The following is a 9,106-nucleotide window of genomic DNA, read 5'->3' as shown; positions in this document are numbered from 1 at the left end:
TTCCCTCTGTTATATATAACAGCCGGAAAAGTAAAAATTATCGAATACATATTTATATATTGACTGTGTCATTACTTAGAGGAGTCTTTTAGCTTTGGAATAAAAAGTTTCTATGTTCTATCTTTATTAGAACTCTATTTATTGAACCTTTTATTCTGTGGTCACGTGATGACAAGAATTTCTTAGTCACTTTCGGTAACAAGTCCGTCCCTGGTCGGAGTCCGAGTTTTTAGAGTTGGTAGATTTTTACGCGCTCTACAGTCTTGCTAGAAACAGTTAACATGAGTGTGTGGCGCCATCTGTTATTAAATTTTAGTATTAAAACCCATTTAGTATTTTTAACTATTATAAAATGGTAACAGCTCACTTTTGAGGTTATGGACGAGTTTGATTTTTTAAAAATTCTAAGTGCTAATAAGGAGTAAAATCGTTATTAAGTCCTACCCTACTCGAAATATGAACACGACCTTTTTTATCTCCCAACCCACTCGACCTTTAAACACCAAAATTTAATAGCATAAATCTTCCTAATACACAAATTTCTCTACAAAATTTCAGAAATTTTCGACACAAAGCACATTAAGCTTCAAAGAGAATAAACAAAATCGTGCAATCCCCACACACACTAACGTCCATACATACCGAAAACCCCCGAATTTTCTGCATTTCTCAACGTTTCATGGTTCCGAGTTCGAAAATGTAAAAATCTTCAGGGGTCATTTTCTGAGTGATCGCCATACTTTCTCTCATTTATATATAACAGTGCAGGGAAAGTAATAAAAGAAAAATGCAAGAAACAGTACTTTCAAAATAAACTGTATAAAATAATTGTAATAATAAATTTGTAAAAGATTTCTAATATTCCATTTTATTTAAGAATATATCTCTTACATATTGAACAAATCATATATTGCTCAAATCATGCTGCTAATGTGTTCATTTTGTTTTGTTGTGTACATTTTATATTTCTTTGAATATTACAATTCTTCCATTAATTATTTCTGATGTTTAATTAAAAGGTTTATTTATATTATTATAAAACATTTTAACTTTATAATTGGACATCGACACGTTTTTTTTCATCTCTACTTTGTAACTCATATAATTGAAATTTTTTTTCTATGGTCAGGACACACGAAAGCTTCGTATCTTAACTTACGACGAAAGTTTGTCGTAAGTTGCGATACGACAGAATTGTTGTAATCGAAAATGCCGTAAATAGGCGTCGCTATTTTCCCGATTCACCAAAGCGCATTATAGTTTTGCAACAATCTATCACTTGTGTGAATTTTGTTGATTCGACAAGGCACATAAACCTAGATAAAAAATGTCATTGTCAAATTAGATATGCCTGCGTTTCTATTACCAAACATTTCTAAAATTATTAAATACACATCAGCGCATAAATATAGTAATTTTATTTATGCAAATAAAGTTAAGTATAACAAACAATACACTTGGTTCACAAGTTAGTTTATGTTATTAGCCCGCCGCCGGTATCCAGTTAGCTGTAACAGTGTCATTTACAGAAGTTATGCTTTTTTTTCTGACGCATGCCAACGATAAATATTGTTTTTAAAATTAAATATGGATGAATGAAGATAATATATGTAATAAATCTAATGATGAGTATAAAAAATAACCAGTCTTATCAAGGAATATTTAATTTATTTATGCTTTCTAAATTTGTTTTAATTATTTACGTGTAGTGGATATATTGGAAAATCTTTTAGCTATACAGTAATACCTCGACTTACGCTACCCGACTTACGCGATTTTCAAAACTCGTCGATTCGTCTTTTGTTTGAGCGCCACGCAACTCTTGATTACTCACTCCACCCACACTATTGTTCAGCTTACGTGTTCGGACGTGTCGCTCGGAATCGACACATAGCTACAATTTATTTTGTGTTATTTATTTCTGTATTTGTTATATCTACGGAAACTTGAAAGACTTCACTATGTCATCCGAACGAACTAGAACTGATTCTTCTGCATCAAACAAGAAAAAAAAAACTTTATCTTTGGAATGTAAAGTTAACATTATTAACTTCGATACAAAAATGAAAATTTGTGAATTAGCAAAGAAGTTTGATCTACCGGAATCGACGGTCAGAACAATTATAAAAGGCAAAGAAAAAATTCTTGAAGCTGTGAAAAATGTTCAATCTTTAAATTCAAGCATCATTCGTTAGTTTCACGGTATTATCGCCGAGGTGGAAACAATGTTAAAATTATGGTGTGATAATCAAGTAAATGTGAAAAATTGTCCTGTTGATCAGAACACGGTGTGCTCTCAAGCTAAGCTGGTTTTTGAGAGATTGAAAGAGGATGCTGGAGTGGTGGCTAAAGATGAAAAGTTTAAAGCTATTAACGGTTGGTTCAGCCGATTCAAAAGTCGCTGTAATAGGCATAGCACTGCAGAAAGTGGAGAGGAGGCAAGTGCTGATAAAAGGCTGCCTGTTACTATCCAAAGAAATTCAAAGCTATGATAGATGAAGATGGCTATACCAGCCAAACCATATTCAACGTAGATGAGAATGGCATGTTCTGGAAGAAGATGCCTAAAAGAACGTTTATCACGTGTGAAGAGAAAACCTTTCAAGGTTTTAAGGCCGCCAAAGATCGATTGACAGTGATGGTTGGCGCGAATGCAGCTGGTGATTGTAAGTTAAAATTTCTCTTAGTTTAACGCTTGGAAAATCCAAGAGCATTGAAAAAAAAATCTAAAGCTGGCTTGCCTGTGATTTGGAAGTCGAATCGTAAAGCTTGGGTGGCAGCTTCCCTTTTTGAGGACTGGTTTGGTCATCACTTCATACCTGAAGTCGAACGTTATTGCCAATTTAAAAAATTCCGTTTAAGGTGATGCTCATAATCGACAACGCACCAGGTCATCTCCCTGCAACTTTAACTAATTTTGACCCACGTGTGAAACTTGTATTTTTGCCACCAAATACAACCAGCTTGTTTCAACCGATGGATCAGGGAGTCATTAAAACATTCAAAGCTCACGAGACGATCGTTTGCACATCTGCATGAAGCTATAACGCAAAACAACGAGCTCTCTGTTAAAGACTTTTGAAAACATTTTTTCTAAATTATTGTTTTCTTTAGTCTCCGGCCCCAAATAAAATTAATTTGTATGTATTTGTATGCGAAATTATATCCCGACTTACGCGAATTCGACTTACGGGGTTATCGCTCGGTCCCACCTATCGCGTAAGTTCGGGGTAATACTGTATTTATAAAATGGTGAAGGTCGTACGGACTACTCCCGTAGCCCTGCATCTTAATTATAGTTGCTACACAATACCCCATTGGGATTGGTAACTATGCTCTCTGTACATCTCAACTAATAGTTACTCTTACGCTACCGTAAAAGCAGCGTATTTAAATATGACTGATTTTCAGTGGCGTGCCGTCACATTTGATGATAGGGAAGCTGTGTTTCTGTAAGAAGCCGACTTCCAGGGGCAATCAGTTAATTCTTTAAATGTATTTTTAATAGATTATTTATCTGACGTAATTAATAAATAAACAAGTTCAATATAATTACCTCTTTTATTAGATTTAATACATTCCCTGTGCCGATTCTTGCTTTGATAAAAATATATAACATCTAATTATTTAAATATATCTATTAGCCGTAACTATCTCGTTATAATTTTCAATATTTATCTTATATTGTTTACTAATGTTAAATTCTATTCCTCTTCGATTTCCAAATTGCTTCAAATACGAAAGAATCGACGATTTTTCGTGTCTTTTGCTAGCCAAATTTTCAATGCCATTCTTATTCAACACTCTAATTTCATTTGAAAATAGTAGGCAAGCCAACAAAACAATTTTTGCAATTTTATGCATTTACAGAGCCATTTTATCGTGAAAATGTCGAACAAATTTTTTTGAAATGTTTATATTTAACTTAGGCATTGGCCGTTCTCTTTTAATAATGTTTTCTTTTTCACTATATGATCTCGAGCCAGAACTTTTTTAAAATAAATTTTCAATATCGCAATTACATTCTGAATTGCTAGACACGATATAAGGGATAAAATTAAAAATAAAGTTATAAAAACTTACTTGGTGAAATAAAATGTGTGGTGGATATACAAACCTGGTACAAAACAATCTTTAATTGTATGAATATTGTGAGATTAGCCGGGGTTACGGAGTAGGTAGTACTCGTGTAACACTTAATCGGCACTATTCTGCGAAAATAGTTCTCCGAGTTTCGGATCGAGAGATAGATCTTATGTCAAGATTCGTTTGACCGAGAGGGCTTTTAATAATGATCCAAATCGCGAGATTCGGATCTACGTCAGGACTGACACCAGTTAATCAATTGTTTTACACGCGGATTAACACGCGTATGCGATCAGACTCGGTCACGCAAACAAGAGGCATTTTAATTGAAAACGATATAATAAATTTAATAAAACAAGAAAATAAACTCATACAAAATGTGGATAAACGAGAGACAGAACTACTACAACTAATATACAAATTAGGAGATAATTAAACTTATATTATATCCTATTCGCGATCGAGAGAGAGCTCACAAAACGTTATAAAACATACGACCTGTTTAGTTGTCGTTCGTCTTCTTCTCTGTATGTAAGGGACACTTTGGAGATAAAGTTCATTTACTTCTTCGTATGGGAGATCGATATGTGCACAAATTAAAAGTATCACTTCTATGTGCAGACTCTAGACTTATTCTGTATGTGACTCGTCTAAGGACGTTGGTCATCAGGAGGGAAACGTATGTGGAGTTTGGACGCTTTCGAATCTGTCGCTGAACTCCTCGAATTCTGACAAGTTCCCTGTCTATCTTCGGAATACCGACCAATCATCGGCCAGTAACTCTTTCATGAGAACGGATGAAAGGGGAATGAATGAGGGGCAACCATTTCCCATCTGAGCAGGATTTTAACCAGATAAGAGAAAGTCAGAGGATGTTCTCTTCTGTGAAAGGAAATAACATCTGTTATCTGCCTTTTCCCACGTTAAAACAGTATTTTTCTCACCAAAAATGAAGTAATATTTGGTGACAATATTTAACATAATTAATAAAATTATTAGCTTAGTCCCAGGGGCCTTTCGGGTCTCACAATATACTTTTAAAGAAAATTATAATTAAATATAGCTTTGTAAAGAAACGAACATAAAAATAGCATAGAATATTCTTTACTTTTTAAATCTTAACCACTTAGTCAAATAGCTCCCTACGAGTAGAATCAGAGCGGGTCCTGCTAGGTGTGCGATGTGTGCATGCCAAATTCCGAGGGTGCCCATACCGATCAATGTCAAATGCCTTTTTTCTCGTATCACTAGCATATTTCAAAGGACAAGATAGGGTTGTAAATTTTAAACGTTTCTCGCCATAGCTGTAAAAATCTAAACATGTTAAACTTAATTGGTTTACAAACTTTAATAAAAACCTCATTTATTAGATAAATTAAAAAATTTATTTCTGTTACAGCTTCTGATAATGCAATATACTTAGCAAATGTAGAAGACTTTGTTACACTATTCTGTTTTTTGAATTTCCAAAAGATTACATTTCCAAACAATCTAATTATAAATCCTGTGGTAGATTTCCTGTCTAGAGTATCTCCTACCCAGTCAGAATCCACAAAACAATCTAAGATATCAGTATTATTATTCTTATAATATTTTAATTTAAGGTCTTTTGTCATATACAAGTACTTCAGGACTCGAAAAGCATATTTAAAGTGTCTCTCATCATAACAATTTTGAAATCGGCTCAGATAATTTACACTGAATGATATATCTGGTCTAGTACCAGAGTTAATGTACAGAAGTGCACCTATCAAATTTCTATACTTTACATCCTCATTTACATTAGACTTCTCCAGTTTTAAATTTATTTCCATAGGTGTCTTATACAATTTTGAATTTTCAATATTATAACGTTCAGCTAAAGACTCAATATAAGATTTCTGACTTAAGGTTAAAATATTATCTTGTTCATAGTCATATTCAATATCAATACCAATGTAGTTTTTTACTCTACCTAAATCCTTCATTCTAAACTTATTAGATAACTTGTTTTTAATGTCAACAATAACTTGTTTATCTTTACAGCAAACCAAAAGGTCATCAACAAATAATAAAATGTAAATTGTCAAATCATTCTCCTTTTTAACATACAGGCAATAATCATATTTACTCCTGTAAAAATCAAGAGTAGTCAGAAAGTCATTAAAACATTCATACCATGCTCGAGGACTTTCCCTTAATCCATATAATGACTTATTCAATTTATAAACTCTATCAGTACCATCTTCATAACCAATTGGCTGTTTTACATAAACTTCAGACAAAACTTTACCATTTAGAAATGCTGTTTCTACATCCATTTGATGAATATTTAAAGAATTTTGACAGCAATAAGACAGTAGCAACTTTAAAGTCGGCATTTTAGCAACAGGAGAATAAATGTCATCAATACAATCAGTTTGTTGAAAACCTCTTACCACTAACCTGGCTTTATATTCACTTTCACTCTTCTTTCTGTATATCCACTTCACATCAATTACCCTTTTGTCTTTAGGAGGCTTGCTCACAAGTGTCCATGTATTGTTTATCACAAGACTGTCCATCTCGGAATTCATTGCTGCTTTCCATTTCTTTGAATCATCACTTGTCATCGCCTCCTGAAAATTTTCTGGAACAGTAGCATCACAGTAATTTACACTTATACTGTAATAACCAAATTCTTCATCAAAGCGGAGTGGATGTTTAATTTGTCTTCCTGATCTTTTTCCTTTTGTTTTTTCTTCATCCTCTTTTATCTCATCATTACTATTTTCTTTATGTGTATTGTCTTTTTCCAAGTCTTTTGTCATATCCTTTTCTTGATGGTTTGTACTAGTAGAGTCTTCTCCTTCCTTTTCCTTTGCTTGATCTGAATCCTTTTGTCTTTCTTCTTTATCTTCATTCTTTTCCTCTTTCTCATTTTCAAATCCACACAAGTTTACATTCTCTTCTATTATGTCACAATGTCTAGCCATTATAACTCTGCTATTCATCAATACTCTATATCCAGTATCTGTATATCCAATCAAAATTCCAACCTCTGCTTTCTTGTCCCATTTAGATTTTCGTTTTTCTTCTGGAATTCTTACAAATACTTTACTTCCATATAATTTTAAATTTTTTACTGATGGCTTCCTTTTGAAAAATATTTCATATGGCGTTTTTCTCTCAATGGTATTAGTTAAGGTTCTGTTTTTAAAATATGCAGCTGCTTTAATTACTTCTGGCCAAAATCTTCTTTCAATTTTTGCATCTGACAAAAGACATCTCCCCATATCTATTAATGATCGATTGTATCTTTCTGCTGTTCCATTTAGCTCATGCACATATGATAGACAAGGTTTTATTATTTTTCCCTTTTCCTTTGCAAACTTAAAAATTCTTGCATTCATATACTCCTTCCCATTGTCACATCGCAGTTCCTTTATCATCTTCCCCTCGGTGTGGGTTCCTGTCCGTGGTGAGGGGACCTCCCAGAGATGGTTTAGTAACTCTTCTTTACCATCCCTGGGATCTGAACTCCCACCCACGTGTTTGCCGTGCGTGGTGTCCCGTATGCCGGAAAGGGGGATCCTGGTAGTTGAGGGGCAACATAACATCCCCAACACACTGCTTTGGCCCCTGCTTCGGATAAACGGGAGGCTCAAATCAGGCTTTGTTTGAGTCAATCGGCTGGTCGTTGAGTCATTCTTGACTTCGGCTTGGAGTCAACCGATCAATGCAGATTGGGCAGACACGTCAGACAAGATGTGCTCTTCTTGACTGCATTGTGAGGGTATAGCTCCTGGAAAACCCTGGTGTGACGGTCTATGGGAGTCTCCCATGTGACAACATCCCCTTGTTGGGCCCCATGGTGGGTGGGGTCACTAGGAGCTGAATGTTTATCTCTAAATATGGATTCTTTAAAATCTAAAACACTTACCAATGCACTGCCACCAAAGGAGGTCAATTCCTCCAATCAACCAACCTACCTTATCGTTCATGCTACAGGAGAAACACCTATGTCTAAACGCTCTCCTTTCTCAATCCAAAAACTTTTTGAATCTACCATAGGACATTTAAAAAAAATCCAAAAATTGAGGTCAGGAGATCCACTTGTGGAAACAGCCTCCCCTCAACAGTCAGAAAAACTCTTGAAAATGAAGTCTCTAGGAGACATACAAGTCACCATCACACCACATTCAAGTTTGAATTCTTCACGTGGTGTGATATCTGAAATTGACCTTATGTCTGAGGATGAATCAGATATCCATATTGGTCTTTCAGATCAAGGTGTTACTGCTGTTCGACGTATCTCTATTCGTTGAGATGGCAAGTTAATTCCTACTAAACACTTAAATTTAACTTTTAACAAACCAACTTTGCCATCTGCTATCACAGCCGGTTATCTGCGCTGCCCACTTCGTCCGTATGTTCCAAATCCGCTGCGTTGCTTCAAATGCCAGCGATTTGGACATTCACAAACATCCTGCCATGAGAAAAGCACATGCGCACAGTGTGGAACGAAGGTCACGAGAGTACCGAGTGCACCAATTCTCCATGTTTTGTGAATTGTAAAGATGCCCATCCTGCCTACTCAAGGAAATGCCCTGCATGGCAGAGAGAAAAGGAGATTCAACGGGTAAAAACCACAAACGATATACCACACCCAGAAGCCCGTCGCATGGTCACTCAAACTACAACAATAAAACAAAAAACATTTGCTTCTGTTTTGAAATCCATAAAAACATGTGGAGTTCAAACAGATATTTCTGTGTCACCAAGTTAATCTCTTACTCGCCATTCAAGATGTTTATTGATCCCACCTACACAAGCAGAAGAAACGACAAACACAAAGACCAAAACCCCCTGTAACTAAAACAGGGGTAACAACCAGAAATGTGGGTTCTAAAAAGGCTAATAAGAACCCACTGAACAAACAAAAATTGAAAGCAGCCCTCTCTAAATCAAAAAGATCAGAGACTCAATCCATGAGTGAGTTTTCTGACATTTCTGATGAAGAGAATAATATGGAGGGGACCCAACCACCCTCACCTTCAAA

At 35.1% G+C, this 9,106-nt stretch overlaps 2 pseudogenes; both read left to right on the top strand.

The window, feature by feature from the left end:
- The first annotated feature begins 2,488 nt into the window (after window positions 1–2,488).
- Window positions 2,489–3,039, top strand: LOC111630531 (annotated as a pseudogene).
- Window positions 3,040–7,958: 4,919 nt separating this feature from the next.
- LOC111630530 lies at window positions 7,959–8,833 on the top strand (annotated as a pseudogene).
- Window positions 8,834–9,106: the final 273 nt, after the last annotated feature.

Source organism: Centruroides sculpturatus, unplaced genomic scaffold, assembly GCF_000671375.1.
Source record: "Centruroides sculpturatus isolate CEXI.00-Female unplaced genomic scaffold, Cexi_2.0 scaffold587, whole genome shotgun sequence".
Classification (NCBI taxonomy): Eukaryota; Metazoa; Arthropoda; class Arachnida; order Scorpiones; family Buthidae; genus Centruroides; species Centruroides sculpturatus.
The sequence above is the reverse complement of the archived record's forward strand: the minus strand, read 5'-3'. Positions and strand labels throughout refer to the sequence as shown.